Source organism: Lissotriton vulgaris, chromosome 2_1, assembly GCF_964263255.1.
Source record: "Lissotriton vulgaris chromosome 2_1, aLisVul1.2, whole genome shotgun sequence".
NCBI lineage: Eukaryota > Metazoa > Chordata > Amphibia > Caudata > Salamandridae > Lissotriton > Lissotriton vulgaris.
Window position 1 is genome coordinate 326707987 of NC_141687.1, and position 19348 is coordinate 326727334.

General features: G+C 50.6%; 1 protein-coding gene across 20 annotated transcripts in view; it reads left to right on the plus strand.

Annotated features, from left to right (window-relative positions):
* The window catches only part of NCOR1 (nuclear receptor corepressor 1), a 1907529-nt gene that overhangs the window by 846431 nt on the left and 1041750 nt on the right, over positions 1–19348 (plus strand). The gene's annotated exons all lie outside the window — the stretch shown is intronic.

Below are 19348 nucleotides of genomic sequence, written 5' to 3' on the forward strand. Positions count from 1 at the left end.
TGTGGTAATCGCCATGGCGTTGCCCGGGGACAACGGCGAGGTCAGTCCACATCCACCCCCGCAGCATCTCCTCAAAGCCCTCCTAGTCTGAGCTTTCAGGCCCACGTGACGCTAGTGGGGGGCAGGGTTTGCCATCACCTCCTTCACTGACGCACCATCATTTTGGACAGGTGGGTGCTGCAAATCGTCCGAAGGGGCTACTCCCTCCCCTTCGAGGCGACCCCTCCAGCCATGCCACCGCAGTACCACCGCGTGTCGGGGGTTTACTTGAATCTTCTACGAGAGGAAGTTACGGCTCTCTTGGCCTAGGGGGCCATCGAGCGCGTTCCTGGGCCAGAAGTAGGGTGTGGTTGTTGTTCCCACTACTTTCTGGTCCCCAAGAAGGGCATAGGGGGCCTACGCCCTATCTTGGACCTGCGGAACGTCAACGGCTTCCTCCGAAAGGAGAAGTTCAAGATGCTGACTCTGGCTCAGGTCTTAGCTGCCCTGGACCCCGGAGACTGGATGGTAGCGTTGGACTTGCAGGACGCTTATTTTCACATCCCCGTCCTGCCGGCCCACCGGTGTTACCTCCGGTTCACGGTAGGCCACGAACACTTTCAATTTACCGTGCTCCCCTTCGGCCTTACCAGCCCCACGGGTGTTCACGAAAGTGATGGCGGTGGTCGCAGCTCATCTGCGCAGGTTAGGGGTTTCAGTCTTCACCTACCTCGACGACTGGTTGTTAAAGGCGGGCTCGCCCCAAACAGTCGTCAGCCACCTCCAGACTACGGCCAACCTCCTGCACCATCTGGGGTTCTCCATCAATGTGCTGAAGTCACACCTGTGTCCCTCTCAGAAGCTCCTTTTCATCGGAGCGGTTCTCGACTCTGCGCAGTTTTGGGTTTACCCACCCGAACAGCGGGTTCGGGAAATACAGGCTCTGATTCCAATCTTTCAGCCTTTATCCCGAGTTTAGGTCAGGTTGACGATGCGGCTTCTGGGGCTGAGGGCTTCCTGCATCCTTCTGGTGCATCACGCACATTGGCGGATGCGGGCTCTGCAGTGGGACCTGTAGTTTCAGTGGGCCCAGCATCAGGGCAACTTGTCCAACCATGGCCTGATCTCGGAGGGCACTGCGAGACAGCTGCAGTGGTGGCTCACGGACTGCGATTGGGTCAGCGGCAGATCCCTCTCCCTTCCCCAACCGGAGCATGTAGTTGTGACGGACGGGTCCCTCTAGGGCAGGGGAGGCAAAATGGGAGAAGGGGAGATCAGAGGCCTCTGGTCTCCGGCGGAGTCCCGGCTCCATATCAACCTTTTGGAGCTGCGGGCGATTCGTCTAGCACTGAAGGCATTCCTCCCCTTTGTCAGGGGGAGTGTAGTGCAGGTGTACACGGACAACACCACCGCCATGTGGTACTGCAACAAATAGGGCGGGGTGAGGTCATGGACCCTATGCCAGGAGGCCCTGCGCATCTGGCAGTGACTGAAACATCAGGGCGTGAGCCTGGTGGTTCAACACCTGGCAGGTTCCCTGAACGCCGTCAGTAAATGATGGATCACGAATGGCGTCTGAACTCGGACGTGGCGCAAGGCCTCTTTCAACAGTGGGGAGAGCCTTGGTTAGATCTATTCGCCACAGAAGAGAACACGCAATTTCATCAGTTCTGCGCGTTGAAATTTCTAAGGCGGCACTCGCTCAGAGGCGCTTTTCATCACGAGTGGAGCTGCGGTCTGTTGTACGTCTTTCCGCCTATACCACTTCTGGCGAGAGTGCTGAAGAAGATCAGGCACGACCGGGCCCAAGTCATCCTTGTGGCTCCGGACTGGGCGCGAAGATACTGGTATCCCGAGCTACTCAGTATATCAGTCGATCCCCTTTTTCGTCTACCTCTTCAGGAGGACCTTCTGTCGCAGCAGCAGGGGACGGTCCTCCACCCGAACCTGTCCAGTCTCCACCTCCATGCTTGGAGATTGAGCGGCGACAGTTGAGGCCATTTGACTTGCCTCTTGAAGTCTGTAACATCATTCTGGCAGCCAGGCGTCCCTCCACAAAGTCGGTACACGCCTGCAGGTGGAACAGATTTGTGGCATGGTGCACAGCAAAGGCTGTGGATCCTCTCTCTGCCCCTCTTTCTGAGGTTCTTCTCTTCCTTCTTTCTCTTGCCCAGCAGGGCTCTGCTCTGGGGACTATCAAAGGCTACCTTTCTGCCCTTTCAGCCTTTCTAAGGCTGCCTGATCAACCTTCTTTGTTCAAGTCCCCTGTTGGTAATCGATTCCTGAAAGGTATCACACATACTTTTCCGCCTGTTCCTTTGTGAAGCCTCAGTGGGACTTGAACCTGGTTCTTACTTTTCTGATGTGCGCTCCCTTTGAGCCACTTCACAACTGTCCTATCCGCCTTCTTATATTGAAGACTGCCTTCCTGGTTGCCATCACCTCTCACAGGAGAGTGAGTGAGCTCCAGGCTCTATCTTCTAAACCTCCTTTCCTTTCGGTCCATCGGGACAAGGTTGTGTTGAGGACAAGGCCCTCTTTCCTGCCCAAGGTAGTTACAGCCTTCCACATCGGGCAGTCCATCACCTTGCCCACCTTCTTTCCGCCTCCGCATCCGTCGAAAGAGGAAGAGAGGCTCCACCGTCTGGACCCAAAACGTGCGCTCTCTTACTATCTGGATCGCACACGCCAGTTCCGGGTGGATGACCAACTCTTTGTTGGTTACGCGGGCGCTAAGAAGGGAAAGGCAGTGCACAGGCGGGCCATCTCGCAGTGGAGCATCTTGTGTATCCAGGCGTGTTACTCCTTGGCTAAGAAGGAACCCCCTATTGGACTAAGGGCTCATTCCATTCGGGCCACGGCGACTACCACAGCCCTGGGCCGGGGAGTGCCCTTGCAGGACATTTGCCAGGCAGCTATGTGGGCCTCGCTGCACACATTTGCAAGACACTATTGCCTGGACAGCCAAGTCCGGAGGGATGGCTTCTTTGGCCGTTCCGTCCTTGAGGACTTTCTGGTGTGAATATTGGTTTGCAGACCCACCACCGGGTTTGGTATTGCTGGGTTATCAATTCTAAGGTAAGGAATCTATCACCAACGTGTCTTTTTCAGATGCACAAGTTACTACTTGTGTAACGATATATCTGTAAGAGACATTAGTTAGTGATAGATTATTTACCGATCCACCCATCCTCCCCGTTCTGCGATTCGATATCTAGGGTTAAGGTCATCTCCTTTCAGGGCCCTAGTTTCAATGGCACCAGTGTTGGTTTTTAGCATAGCTCTGCGTTTCTGACGCGGAAAAGCTGTGTCTAAGAACTGACGTCAGCACGCCGAGGCGGCGTCTAAGTACACGCAGACGCCTACCGACGCGCAAGGGTACTGCAAAAATTTCCGGATCCAGTCTGACGCCTGGGGATATTCTAAGGTAAGGAATCTATCACTAACTAAAGTCTCTTACAGATATATCGTTACACAAGTAGTAACTTGTGCGTATAGTGCGGTGCTTACTTCTGTCGCAGGTAGATCTACTTCCTAGCAGCAAAATAGTAGGTGTGGTTGCGCTGCAAAAATTAAAGTCGACGTTTGAAGCAGTTTTTATTAAGCAATCACAAATATACTTTCATAGGAAAGTGTAGTTGTATATATCAGAGGGGTGACAAATAGAAACGCAATTCATAAAATATCCCTTAAGCCTGGCCACAGCCTCCTTTTTTTTGTCGCATATAGTTTGTAAAAGTGTTGACCCATATTCTTGTTAATATAAGAGGGCATCAGTTACTTTTATATAAAGTAAAAAAGAAGTGCTACAAGAAACACTCCCGCACTATATTATCTCAGGTCACAACAATAATAACAAGTAAAAAACAGTACAACACAAATGACGTCATATTACGTAGAAATGTACGGTTCATGAAAACATTAAATGAAGCACTTTGTATACAATTTTTTTTTAGGGACTACTATTTCATAAAATATTAAGTGTTACAATCTGTGAGGTAGTAAGTTACCAACGGAAGTAACTGTGGTAAATGTTGTAAATGTCTTGCACAGATAGATCTCCAACCCCTTTTATGTACTATAAATTCACAGTATTAAAATGTACAGCGTGAGTTTATATTATTCCACAGGAGAAGAAGAATGAGCACAACAAAAAATTTTTTTTTACAATTACTATTCTGTAGAAGTCAGGAAAATGTTGTCGTAGTGCTTAGAGGTCGGTCACTGCTCTGCTAACAATCACATACTCCTTTAAGAACTTAGAGGAAATTAGTAACATAAGCATTATTATTCCTATATATTTTATAGGGAGAACTAGAATAGGAACCACAACAGAGAAAAAGAGAAATATTAAAAAATCATGTAGGGTTTATCAAAGCATTGAGCAAGTAAGGTAATAATATCAGTAAGCTGTATTTCAGATGGTTAACTCCTGGCGGCAACAAATCTCCAATTCCTCTTGTGTGGAAATATGACACTCTACTTCAATATAGAGAGTGTTACTGCCACACAAAAAAGGGAAAGGAAAATAAAGTCATAAACCCAAAACAAGATCAATAACAAAATATTTTCCTGCGGTGAATATGTTCAAAGCTTTTTTTCTTCGAAATCGTTGGTCTACGCGCCGACGACTAATAAAATTCTCTGAGATCATATTGACTGTGAATATTATAATCTACATGTGAGAAAGTGGCTCTATGTATACTGAACCAGATTAACCCCTTGCATGCTCATGACGAGCTCAGCTCGTCATGAGCTACAGTGCTCCTGTGCTCATGACGTGCTGAGCTCGTCATGGCCTTTAGAACGCTCGCACGCTGGGTTAATTCCCCTGCTGTGCTGAGCGTTCTAAAGAAACGGGTGTGGCCATGATGAGCTCAGCTCGTCAGGAGCACTGTACTGCATGACGAGCTGAGCTCGTCATGAGCATGGGGGCGCTGTGCGCGCCCTCCCCCTCCCCGCCCCCCAGCACAGCAGGGGAATGTGCGCAGCAGGGAAGGGGTTAAGGTACAGTATGTATAGAGTCCACCAACTCGAGAGGTATAACAGATGTTAAAGCCAGGTGTGACTTTAATCTCTAAAGTGGTAGCTTGGTCGAGCAGTAAGGCAGTACCAGAGGACAGTGTAAAGCATTTGTTGTACACACTCAGTCAGCAAAGGGTTTCACACACTCAAAGACTGAACTCCAGGCCAATTGTTTTTATATCAAAGATATAGGTATTTTATTTCTAGAACCAACAGGCATCAAGATATAGTGTTCTCAATATGAGAGGTCTCAGGTGAGTACTTTGCAGAAAGGCAATAAACTTGGTAAACACAATAGGTACAGGGGTTGCAGTAGGCAACACCATACTACACACAATTTAGCATTGAGCACAATGGATTTTCTTGTATTAACACAGTTAATTACTTTGTGGATTACTTTGGTGGATTACTTTGGTAATTCTAGGACTGACTCCTAGATTCAGTCCTGGTCCTGGGGTCTAAGCTGGAAACAGTTTAGCAAAAACGGGTTAGGTATTGCAGTGATTTTTCAGGAATAAAAAGTTCCTGCCCAGTTTCTTCCATAGAGAAACTTGCCTCTACCAGTTAAAGACTCTGGAATGATAGAGAGGAAGGCATGGACAGACAAGCCCCATAGGTTGCCATTATGTGGCTTAAATAGGATACTGTGCCTTTAAGAGAACTTTCCAGAACTTCTCCCAGAATGCACAGCAGGTCCCTTTTACTTTCAGTTCTTTTTTCTGGCTCCTGCTAACAGGACCCTGGCATTTAGCTCTCCCTTTTTTAAGGGTTTATTGGATTTTTGTTCACTTTTTTGATAAGTGTTTGCAGTTTATATTTCTAGGTGTTTCCCTTCACTCCTGTGTGTTTGTTCAGGCTTTTTAGGGCTCTAAAATGCCTGCTCTTTTCTACAAATGCCCAGCATGTGGAAGGAAGAAGTCCAAGACTGATCCACACGACGTCTGCATTATCTGTCTCCCTGAAGCATGTAACATCTGCCAGCACCTTTCAGCAAGGACCCTGAGGGAAAGGCTGAAGATTAGGCTTCAAGGCCTGGAGGAGAGACGGCTGCACGTGGGTCTGGGCAGGCTGGGAAGGTTCCCTCTGCCTCTGCTGAGGCCTCTGGGGGGCTCCACAGAGGCAGGAAGACTAGCAAACGGGCCCGTTTGGTGTCGATTGCATCGGCGATGTTGGAAGGGATGACGACGGTTTGTTGCCCATCTCCCCGGGGCTCCGGGTCGAGACGGCGTGAAGATTCGACATCGAAGGGCCTGGGTAGGCCGCCATCGAGACCACCGTCGACGGCGTCTTCGTCGTCGACGTCAGTGTCGAGCTATCGGCGTTGAAGGAGGAGTGACAGGCGTCAGCGCTCGCCGTCGAGGCGATACCGCCGGTCGCTGTCGAGAAGACGGTCGGCGTCGAGGGGATCCTCGACGCCGTGGACCTCAAGAAAGCGGTCGGCATCAAGGAGGAGTCGACGCTCGTCGAGAATGGAACGGTCGACGTTGCGGAGGTGGCGTTCGACGTCGGAAAAACGACGCTCAGCGTCGAGAAGGAAGAGATCGGCGTCTCGGAGTTGTTCCAACTCTCCTAAGCGGCGCAGGAGTAGTTCTGGCACCAGAAGTCACGCTGGGTCTGATGGAGAGCGCCGGAGACAGTGATCACCTACTGGAGGGGCTGGTTCCCAGTCCCCTCCCCCGAAAAAGTCACCGGGCTCGGTGTACTCGGTGGTATATACACCACCTTGGCCGAAGGCTCCCCCTCCCCCTGTACCTAAGGAGGATCAACCGTCAACCCTCCGCTTCCACCACTTCCTCCCTCAGGACAACCACCACCACCACCGCTTCCGCCGCATGGGCCCGCCCCTCGGTCGGAGGTACCTCCTGTTCCGCCGCCAAGGTCGGCGTCACTGCCTCCTCTTCCTACACCGCCTAAGGGTCTTTTTCGGGGTCACCGGAGACAAGGGTGTGGCCGGTTGATGATCTGGTGGCTTTTCACGATGTCCTGTTAAGAGGTGCAGCAAATTGGGCATCTCGTTGACGGTGCCCAAGCCCAAGACATCGGTAATTTTCGAGACGCTGCACCAGAAACCTCTATCTCGTCCATTATTGCCACTGGTGCCGGGCCTGGAGGAACCGGCCATGGACCTTGTTCTCACCCCGGCGGTGACTAAGGCGGCCCCCTCAAGAGTACAGAAAAAATACCGGGCTCCTGATTCTGATCCGGCTTTTCTAAGAGTGGAACTTCCTCCAGATTCTGTGATAGTGGCGGCGTCTCGCAAACAGCATGCTACCACCCAGTCATCCACAGTCCCCCCAGATAAAGAGTCTAGATGGATGGATTCGGCTGGGAGGAAGGTGTGTGGAACGTCTGCGACCTCCATGAAGGCTGCGAGTGCCACAGCCTTGTTGGGACGCTATGACCGTGCCCTTTATGAATCCCTACAGCAGTTTGTGGAACACCTGCCTCGCGACAAGAGGGAAGATTTCCAGGAGGTGTTAAGTGAGGGGATGCTGGTGGCGAATCAGATCATCAGCGCCGCAGCCGATTTGTCCCTCTTGGCGGCGCATGGCTTATGCCATGGAACTAACCAGCGACGACACGCCTGGCTCCGCCTTACGTCACTGAAACCTGACGCACAGCAAAGGGTTGCCAATCTTCCATTCTCTGGCGAAACCCTATTTGGGAAACATGCGGATGACGAAATGGCCCGCATGAAGGCGGAGGCCGAAACACTCACGGCTGTGGGTCTGGAAAAGCCCAAAGAGACAAAGAAATCGGACCGCCCGTTCCAGAGACGGTGCGGTGGACAGGGCAGAGGGCGTGGCCAAGCTTCGGGACCACAGCAGCAACAACAACAGCAGTTCCGAAGGCCGTTCCAGAAGCGCCCGAAGGGCAGAGGCGGCCAACAGTCGGCACCAGCGACCAAAGACCCGGCCGGGTCTAGGCCCTTAGCGCTTACTTCCCCCGCATCCGTTACCCGCTCCGGTAGGGGGAAGCATTCAATTTTTTCTGGCACAGTGGAGAAAAATTACTCCGGACAAGTGGTTACTGAATATTGTTTGCAATGGATACAGTCTTCGGTTCACCAGCCCTCCTCCAGCTATTCCCCCGGTCAGCTCGCAGTTTCAGCTGCGCGAGCTTCAGGCGGAAGCGGAAATCCTGTTGAGGAAAAGGGCGATAGAGGACGTACCTCGGTCTCAGAGAGGAAGAGGTCTGTACTCCCGGTTCTTTCTGGTTCGCAAGAAGGACAAGAACGAGTTCAGGCCCATTCTGGACTTGCGACAAGCAAACAAGTGGATTCGCAGAGAGAAGTTTCGCATGCTGTCGTTTCATCAGATTTATCCTCAGTTGCAACAGGGAGACTGGCTATGTGCTATAGACCTACAGGATGCGTACTTCCATGTGCCCATTGCACACAAACACTGGAAGTTCCTGCGATTCCAAGTCGGCACCAATCATTATCAATACACAGTACTCCCATTCGGACTAAAGTCTGCGGCGAGAACATTCTCGAAGTGCATGACGGTGGTAGCAGCACACCTGAGGAAGAACAAGGTGTTCGTCTACTTGTACCTGGACGATTGGTTGATCAAGGCCTCCTCCTTCTCGGAAGCTCGAGCACACTTCCAGAAGACGTGCGTTTTCTTGAACAAGCTTGGGTTGCACATCAACATGTCCCAGTCTGTCCCGACTCCGGTCCAATGCATACAGTTCTTGGGAGCCTCCATCAATACGTTGCCGGCAAGCGTGTCTCCTTCGGAGGAGCGACTATCATTCCTTCGTAACGCTCAGGCTCTTATGACCAATCCATCTACAACAGTGAGGACAGTGTCTTCTCTACTGGGATCAATGGCCTCTTGTATCTTCCTAACGCCACACGCACGACTGCACATGAGACCGTTGCAAGAGTGCTTGGAGGACCAGTGGGATCAGAGGAAAGGATCTTGGGACGAAAAGATACGACTGTCTCTGCATGCTCTTCAGTCTCTGAAGTGGGGGTGTTCAGCGGAGAATCTCCTCAGAGGGGTTCCCTTCCACAAGGACATTCCCACGCAGACTGTTGTGACAGATGCGTCTCTCCACGGTTGGGGGGCGCACTCCTTACAGATTCAAGGAACGTGGTCCCTGATGGAGGCCACGTATCACATCAATTTCCTGGAGCTTAGAGCTGTTCACTTGGCACTGAAGGCCTTTCTTCCGTACTTTCAGACCAACTCTCTGCTTGTACAGATGGACAATACGACCACAATGTATTACCTCAACAAGCAGGGGGTTCGAGATCACGCACTCTGTCACAGGAGGCGCAGGCGATCTGGCACTGGCTTCTGGCCAGAGGACTGACGATAACGGCTATCCATCTGCCAGGTGTGCAGAATGTTCATGCGGACGCACTGAGCAGACTGATTCAGGAAAGCCACGAATGGGTCATAAACGACGAAGTACTAGGAGAAGTCTTCGCAAGGTGGGGGACTCCAGACGTAGATCTGTTCGCCACAGCCGAAAACAGCAAATGCAGAGACTTCGCCTTCAGGTACTACCAGCAGGGGACGCTGGGGAATGGGTTATTGATCAACTGGTTGAACAGCTTTCTGTACGCTTTTCCACCCATTCCCCTGATTCCGGCGGTACTCATCAAGCTGGCCCGGTCGGGGCTCGGATGATACTCATTGCCCTGGAATGGCCCAGACAGTGGTGGTTCACGGACCTGCTTCACCGGTCTCTCCTTCCTCACATACGGCTGCCGTGCAGGCGGACCTTCTCATGAAGTTCGGGGGCAGATGTTGCACCCCCAACCTCTCGTCTTTGAGTCTGGCGGCATGGCTCCTGAGAGAGTGCAATATGGCCATCTGCCCGAAGATTGCATGGACATACTGAAGGAGTCGAAGAGACCTTCCACTCGGACTTCTTATGCTTACAAGTGGGAGAGGTTCTGTATCTGGTGCAAGTCCAAGAACTATGACCCGACGACGGGCAAGGAAGACGTCATCCTTCCTTACCTTCTACATTTGGCGCAGTCTGGACTTAATGTTCATTCCATTAAGGTTCATCTAGCTGCACTGACTGCCTACAGGAAATGCCCTTCACAGACTTCATTCTTCCAGATCCCTGTGATCAAAGATTTTTTGGAAGGCTTGAAGAAAGTGTTCCCTCCTGTCAGGCTTCCTTCGCCTTCATGGGAATTGAATGTGGTGCTGTCCAGATTGATGAAGGAGCCTTTTGAACCGATTCATAAGGCTTTGTTGCAGCACCTGTCCTGGAAGGCGGCGTTCCTCGTGGACATTACATCGGCCCGCAGGGTGAGTGAAATTCAAGCGTTGTGTTGCCAAGAACCTTATACTGTATTTCATGCTGCTAAGGTTGTTATGCGTACTCACCCTAAATTTCTTCCCAAGGTTATTTCTGATTTTCATGTCAACCAGACCATAACTTTGCCTACGTTTTTTCAGAATCCTTCATCTCCAGCGGAAAGGTCTCTACATTCCCTGGATGTTAGGAGGGTGCTGAAATTTTATCTGGATAAAACCAAAGATATTCGTAGGTCAGACCAATTGTTTATCAATTATGGATCGGTCAGGACGGGTCTTGCTACCTCTAAGCAGTCCATCTCTAGGTGGATTGTGTCCTGCATACAGTTGTGTTACCAAAATGCTAATAAGACCTTAGGGGGTAAACCTAAGGCTCATTCCACCAGGGGCAAAGCTGCCACGACAGCTTTGCTCCGTAACGTTCCAATTGCAGAAATCTGCAAGGCGGCCAGTTGGAAGTCGATTCATACCTTTGCTAAGCATTACTGTCTGGACACTGATGCCAGGGCAGATGCTCAGGTTGGACAGGCTTCGCTGAGAAATTTGTTCGCACAGTAGTGATCATTTTCTTCTCTCCACCGCCGCTTTGGTGTGGGGATGGGCTTGCCATTCTATTCACAAGATTATGGCTATTCACAGAGATCCCCTACTACAGAAGGAGTAGTTTCTGTCCTGTAATTTCAGTTTTGTAGTAGGGGTATCTCTGTTATAGTCCTAAGCGCCCGCCCTCCTCCCCGGTGGAGAAAGATATTCATGTAAGGAATGCTACAGGTCTGGCGTGCTACGCCTTCAAAAAGAACTGAAAGTAAAAGGGACCTGCTGTGCATTCTGGGATACTGGGAGAAGTTCTGTAAAGTTCTCTTAAAGGCACAGTATCCTATTTAAGCCACATAATGGCAGCCTATTGGGCTTGTCTGTCCATGCCTTCCTCTCTATCATTCCAGAGTCTTTTACTGGTAGAGGCAAGTTTCTCTATGAAAGGAAACTGGGCTGTGTTGTGTGTGGATTTGTTTGGTGGAATTTCTAGTTGAAGTACTGGGGAGTGTAGCCTGTGGATATAGGCTGCATTATTTGTCTTTAAATTCTCTCTTAAGTGTCTTTGCAGTTCTGCATGATTTGACAACTTAAGCGATTATTTTTGATTGCCGGGGTCCACGCACATGGGCGGGACTATTCACTAGATTATGACTATACACAGAGATCCCCCTACTACAGAGCTGGAGTTACAGGACAGAAACTACTCCTTACATGTTAAAGTTGGGATTTTTTTTTTTATTTAAACCATAGAAATTCACTGAAAAAAATGGTTACATGTACTTGATAGTTAGGCTCAGATTTCCCTGATACAAAACCAGTAAAATTCAGCAGTTATAGTTACCTGGGCTAACAACGTATGCCCCCACAATGTACTGCTTATGAACTCACATATTACATCACTGATGACATTGCAGATGACTTCACTGATGTTGGAACTTCCCAATCCAGAATTGTCTGGATCTTGAGTTGTAAGGGTTAGACTTGGCCTCCGCCTATAAGGAGGCCCAAGAATACAATAGTACCCTGCCCTATCTGGCATTTGGATGCCTTGATAGTTAGGCCTGCAGATTGCAGATCCTGTAAAACCTTCCCCAGGTTGACTGCAATATCAAGATATGCTGCATTATAGGTCTCCAACCAAGCAAGGGCGTGATTCTCATACCGTTTGAAGGTGGCAGGGACATTCTTTAAGCCAAAGGACATAACAGTAAACTGATAATGCCCATCTGGTATGGTGGAGAATGTGGTCTTTTCTTTGGCTCCTGGGGCCATGCCAATCTGCCAGTACCTTGCAGTTAAGTCACAAGTACTGAAAAATGTCTCTACACCCAGTTTCTCGATCTGCTCATCAGCCGCACTGAGTATAGTTGAGCATCTGCCATAGTGACATCATTGAGACCGCTCTAGTCCACACAAAACCTCATTTCTCATTTTCCACCCTGTGGTCGAGGCTTGAGGACTAAGACCACTGGGCTATCCCAGGGACTTTCAGAAAGTTTAAGAACCCCTGACTCCAGCATCATGCTTACTTAAGCTTTCATGCTATCCTTAACTTGGTCAGACTGCCAATAGTTCTTTGTTTTGACAGGCAAGCTGTGACCAGTGTCCATACCAGTGCTTCTGTCCAGGGGCTAAGGAGAAGAGCTCAGCAAACTGCTGTAGGACTTGCCTGCAGTCAGACTACTGTTGGGCAGAGAAGGGTGCCTGAGTAGTGTTGTAGCCACAACATGAGACAGAGTGGTGTGTTGATAACAAGCTTTATTAACATCAGCAAAAAGACATCCGCGCGCCCGCCGCCTGCAGTCAGCCTGTGAGAACTGACAGCTGGCATCCGGCGCTCGGCATAGAACCTTCGGCATTCCAGCATTCCACGGCGGTGCGTGGAGCGAAATGACGTCACAACAAGTAGACAAATCAATCAACTGACCCATCTGTTGTACTGTAAGAGAGGAGGTCAGGGAGAGGTTCACTTCCTGTCTCATGATCCTTATCAGTAACCATCAGCCTGGTTACATCATCCCTGTTACAGAAAGGTTTTTGGCTGTTCACATGGATGGCTCTCTTAGGGGTCCTGCTTGTGCCCAGGTCTACCAAGTATGTGACCTAATTTTTTCTTTTCTAGAATAGGGTAAGGTCCACTCCATTTGTCTTGGAGGGCCCTTCGGTGCCACAGTCTCCAAAACCCATACCTTCTGCCCTGGTTAGAACTCTACCAGTGCAGCCTTATGGTCGTACCAGAGCTCTTAGCTGGTCTCAAGGTTTTTCGATACTTTCTCTGTGTACCCTGCCATGGTGGAACATAGGCTTAGTACATAGTCCACAATAGCTTACTTAGGTTCTTGGAGAGGCTTCTCCCAACCTTCCATCACAAGACAAAGTGGTCCCCTTACAGGATGGCCAAACAAAAGTTTGAAGGCGGAAACCCATACTCCCTTTGAGGCACCTTCTAGGTTTTTCCGGCTAAATATGTTCTTGGGGAAAACAGTGTTTCTTTTACCATGGTGACACTGGCACCTTTATCCCTCAGGGTGTCAACTCTGGTACCCCCAATCAAGGGTTGCTGCTGGTATTTCTTCTTATTAGGGCGACAGAGAGCGAGAGTAGCCAAATCTACCCCACCCTGATACTAAAATAGCTCTGGGCAAGCTATTGATCCCACTTAAGACTTGCCATACCAGTGCTAACTGGAGAAGTACTAAGGGAATTCTTTTTGGGGTCTCCAGTTTGTGTCCCAACTTCTTAGTTGTAACACCAGGCCTTCAGGGGATCGAAATGTTTACCTTTGTACCCACTGCTGGGTTGTGAAGGGTTCTGGGGCCCACCTTTAGACAACTCCTGATTGTTATCTTTAAAATGATCACCAACTTTCTCCTCAGGAGGCTTTGTAACTCCTTTCATTTGGTCACCCCCAGTGCTGGTCTTGGTCGCGCTAGTCTTGACCCAGCAATCTGCCTTCTTTCCAAATTCTTGGGGAGAAATTCGACCTAGGTCTACCTGATATTGATGCAAGTTTTAATGCAAATACTTAAAATATGTTCTTGTTAAACAGATTAAAAAGCCAAGCATAGATGTACGTTTCACTTCCAGTTAACCAGCCATCTAGTGTTTTCAGTGAGAAGTCTATGAAGTCAACCTGCGACTGACTTTATTTTGTGAGCCCCCTGACTCGAAGTCTCATTACTCAGTGGTTAGTCACAAGCCTGCACTCAGGGTACCCTTCATTAAGTCATAGGATTCAGCATCTGCCCCAGTAAGGCTCAGGAGTCTGTCCCCTCAATTACCAGTGAACAGTTCCGAAACAATGCTCCCCAGTGTGACTTCTTCACATGTCTCCATGCACAGGCGCTCTCACAGGCTGTGAACCATTTTGAGATATCACCTTCCTCATATTTGGGGACAATCCCTTTGGGGATTTTAAGGTCATAAAATTTCTCCCTCTCCCTAGGTATTAAATTGCTGCCACCATTGATGGGTGCTAGACCCATTCCTGCTCTTTCCTTTTCTGTAGCCAGGAGTCTATCCTCCAGGGCTAGTCTTCTAGTAATCCTTACTATAAGGATGCCCTCTTCATTGAGGCTGTCTTTAATGTCACTTGGGGTGCTTGTCACACCTGTGTTGGTTCTAGGTAGTTTAAGCACTTCTTTCAGGAGGTCGGGTCCAGGGACCACATCTTCTCTATGTAGTTGAGGGCAATGGGAATGCTCCTCCTTATTACTACTCTTTCCTTCTGCAGGGAAGTTCTTCTCTTCAGAAGGGTTTTCCTTAGCATATTCTGCCAAGAGCGCCTGGAGCTTAACATTGGTAGGATTGGAGCCAGTTTTTTTTTTTTTTTTTAAGTTTGCCGAGGGGCTTTCGCTCCTTCCTGCCAAGATGGAGGTAAGAGATATGGTTGAGTCCCACAACCACATTCTCTGTAGGTCCCATTATTTTACTAGTAGTTGGGGCCTTTTTAAAGGGACTAAAAAAAAAAACCTTCTAAGCACTTTTACCCCTAACTAAAGTAAGCTTTTAAACTTTTTTTATAAATACTAAAGGTACTTAACCAAGGCACTAACTAGACTTTTAAATGTTTGGAAACATTGCCCATTCAAAAACCAATGGAATTTAAAAAGCAAATCTGAAAGAAACAGTTGGTTTTAGATTCCTTACCTCAGAATTACCCCAGGCATCAGACTGGATCTGGAAAGTTTTCATCAGCAGTACCCTGCGCTTCAAAAGGTGGTGTTGGTCGGCTCCGTGTGCGTCGTGGTCGCCAGGATGACGTCGCAATAGCTACTTAGACGCCGCCCTTGCACGCTGACGTCGGTTCTTTCTTTTTCCGCGCCAGCCAGCACAGATCTGGAGGAAGAGGTACATCCAGGCACTTTTTGACTGACTTTTTGACGACTGTTGTAGACATCGTTTTTGAGTCTTTGACTCCTAGTGCATGTCTGGGATGCCTGGTTTCAAGTCTTGCGGCTCCTGTAGCTGGCTGATGTTGGTGATGGATCCTCATTGTGTATGCCTGTTTTGTCTGGAGCTTCGAACACGGTCCCAAGTCGCGCTATGACTGCTGGACCATGAATCTGATGTCTTTGCGGGAGTGGTCCCGAAAGCTTCTCTAGGACCAGCAGTCGGCTCCGCATCGTTCAAGGTCCTAGTCGCGAGGGAGGCCCTTGGACCGGTCGTGGAGCCACCACCACCAGTCTTCTTCAAAGTCTTCGCACTCCTCAGGTAAGTAAAAGCACAAGAAGTCGTAAAAACATCATCGCTCTTTTACTACTACTTGTCCGTCGGCTGACGCAGGATGCAGGTGGTGCCACTCCCGAAGCTCTACGTGCGGAGCCTGAAGAGTCAACTCAGAGTTTCCCTTCCCGGAGTGACCCCTGCCCGGCTTTGCACCTTTTACGAAATGGTACATGCCATCTTTGGGCACCCTGACTCTGGCTGGGGGCCCTGGGCTTACGCCGCCGGTTGCGCCGGCCCCAGCACTGCAGGGTCCCCTTTGATCCAGACCTGGATCCGGATTGGGGCTGGTCGACCTGATTACATCTCCCCCAGCACCGATTCCACCTGCACCACTTCTGCAGTGGACGCCGGTTGTGTCCCCAGCTGGAGTCGACCCTGGCCTCCACACGGAGGCGGACCCAGCGCAAAATGGGTACCTTTGTGTCCTTGTTCTACCCTGGTGCTCCAAACAGGTCAAATTGCCAACCAGAGAATAGTGAGGTGGACTGGAAGGGATCTGGAGACCCTCTAGCAGACCAAGTAGAGTATGACCTGGACAGGAGAGAGGAACAAGGGGAATCATGTGGTCTGTATACTTCCCCAGACTTTGGCATGTTGTCTCCTTCTACCGTGGCTATGAAGGAGGGAGCTTCTTACGCAGTGGTGTTGCGTAGGGCGGCCAAGGCTCTAAACTTTGAGCTACCTACGGTGGCAGTCAGGACAAACCTCCTGACAGAGGTGCTTCAGCCCGCAGCAAGCTCTTCAGAGCACCTGCTGCTGTTCAATAAAGCCCTAACCGACATCCTTTTGAGCACCTGGTCCAGGCCCAACACAGTGGCTCCTGTGGATAGGATGATTGCCCAATGTCACCGCCCGGCCCCGGGCAACCCCACTTTCCTCTCCTTACACCCCACCCCTGAGAGCTTGGTGGTCCAAGCTTCCACATCTAAAGGCGCATTCCGTAATGCACCACCTGATAGGGAATCCAAAAAGCTGGACCATCTTGGGAAGAGGTTTTCTTCCTTAAGCTCGGGACTGCAGTCGGTAAACACCACATGTCTGTTGGGCCGTTATACCCACTCTGTGTGGGATACGGTGGCGCAGGTGCTGCTTTCAGTGTCCGAAGGAGGCCCGAGCCGTACTCTCGAGGGGAGAGACGCAGTGTACCATACGCAGTGGACTAGACACCGCCGACTCGCTAGGTCGGACAATTTCAACGTTGGTAGCCCTTCGAAGCTACGCCTGTCTGAGATCCGACTGGCTTCTCTGGGGATGTCCAAGCTACCCTTATGGACATGTCCTTTGATAGCCGTCACCCGTTAGGCTACAAGGCAGACAGCGCACTAGAGCGCTTCAAGGACTCTCGGGCTACGGCCAAGTACTTGGGCCTCTCCACCAGCCGCCCTGCGCAGTCTGCTTTTCCCTCCTTTCGTGGCTACAGAAAGGGTGCCCCCCCCCCCCACCCAGGGCCACAGGCTGGCACAAGCTGTTCAGCCCCTGCGTGGCTAGGGACGTAGGAACCACCTTCGTAGTTCTGGGGGCCAGCGAGTGGGCCATTCCACCACAGCCCCATCTGCAGCAGCCTCCAAACCCTCCTAGTCCGACCTTCCAGGGCCACCAATCGCCAGTGGGCGGCAGGATTTGCTATCACCTCCTCCAGTGGTGCACCATCGGACAGGGGGGGTTTTGCAAATAGTCCGAAGGAGCTACTCCCTCCCCTTAGAGATTACCACCCCCCCCCCCCTCCTCACCCCCGCCAGCATTCGCTGGGGGTCTCCATCAACGTGCTGAAGTCGCACCTGACTCTCTCTCAGAAGCTTGTATTCATCAGAGCAGTTCTGGACATGTTCAGTTTCTGATCTATCCTCCCGAACAGCAAGTTCGGGCTGTGATGCCGATCTTTCAGGCTCTATCTCAGATTTCGGTCAGGATGACCCTCCGGCTACTGGGCCTTTGGCCTTGTGGACCATGCCAGGTGGCATATGCAGGCTCTACAGTGGAACCTGAAGTTCCATTGGGCACAACATCAGGGGAACCTGTCCGATTGCGTCCAGATCTTGGAGGGCACTGCTTAGCAATTGCAGTGGTGGCTAACAAACCAGGATTGGATCGACAGCTGATCCCTTTCCCTTGCCCAACCAGAACACACAGTGGTGACCGATGCATCACTACTGGGATGGGGCATCCAAAGGGGGAAGGCGGAGATCAGAGGCCTCTGGTCTACGGCTGAGTCCGGGCTCCGTATCAATCTTCTTGAGCTTCTGGTAATTCATCTTGCACTAAAAGCATTCCTTTCCTCTGTCCCGTGAAGAGTAGTGCAGGTGTTCACGGGCAACACCACTGCCATGTGGTACTGCAACAAACAGGGCTGGGTGAGGACATGTACCCTTTGTCAGGAGGCCCTCCGCCTCTGGACATGCTGGAACATCAGGGCATATCCCTGGTGGTTCAACTTCTGGCAGGTTCCCTGAACGCCAGGGCGGACAAACTCAGCCACAGTGCATGATGGATTATGAATGGCTTCTTCACTCGGAGGTGGTGCAAGGTCTCTTTCAGCAGTGGCAAGAGCCTTGGTTAGATCTATTCACCACCGAAGAGAACGCGCAATGTCAGTAGTTCTACGCGTGGAATTTCCAAGGCGGCACTCGCTAGGCAATGCTTTTCATCGCAAGTTATAGTTGCGGTCTTCTATATGCCTTTCCGCCTATACAACTTATGCCCAGAGTGCTGAAGGTCAAGCGCGACCCTGCCCAAGCCATTCTTGTGGCTCCGGATTGGGCACAAAGGGTCTGGGATCCCGAGCTGCTCAACATGGCCGTGGATACTCCTATCTGACTGCCTATTTAGGAGGATCTTTTGTCGCTGCAGCAGGGGATGGTCCTCCACCGTAACATGTCCAGCCTCCACCTCCTTGCATGTAGAGTGAGCCGGGACAGTTGACGGCTGTTGACCTTCCTCCCGAAGCCTGCGATGTTATCTTGGCAGCCAGGCGTCCCTCCACTAAGACGGTATATGCCTGCAGATGGAACAAACTTGTTGCATGGTGTACAGCAAAGGCTGTGGATCCCCTTTCCGCCCCTTTATCTGAGGTTCTCTTGTTCCTCCTTTCTTTGGACTAGCAGGGCTCTGCTCTGGACACGCTAAAGGGCTACCTCTTGGCCATTTCAGCCTTCCTTAGGCTTCCTGATCAGCCTTCTCTTTTCAACTCCCCTGTTTTAAATATATTCCTTAAGGGCATTAGTCATCTTCTTCCTCCTGTTCCCTTCGTAATGCCTCAGTGGGACTTGGGCTTGGTTCTTACCTATCTTATGTGCACTCATTTTGATCCACGACATAACTGTCCTCTCTGACTTTTGACTTTGAAAACTGCCTTTCTGCTGGCCATCACCTGTGCACACAGGGTAAGTTAGCTGCAAACTCTTTCTTCCAAGCCTCCCTTTCTGGCTGTCCATTCAGACAAGTTAGTCCTTAGAACGAGACCTTCCTTTCTTCCCAAGGTGGGTACTTTTTTCCATATTGGTCAAACCATCACTTTGCCCACCTTCTTTCGGCCTCTGCATCCTTTGAACGAGGAAGAGAGGCTCCACCCTCTTGGATCCAAAACATACGCTTTCCTTCTACTTGGATCGCACCAAACAATTCAGGGTGGACAACCAGCTCTTTGTTGGTTACGTGGTCCCTAAGAAAGGTTGGGCCGTGCACAAACGGACCATCTCCAGGTGGGTCGTTCTGTGCATCAAAGCCTGCTATTCTTTGGCAAAGAAGGAGCTTCCAGTGAGACTGCGCGCCCATTCAACCAGGGTGACGGTAAC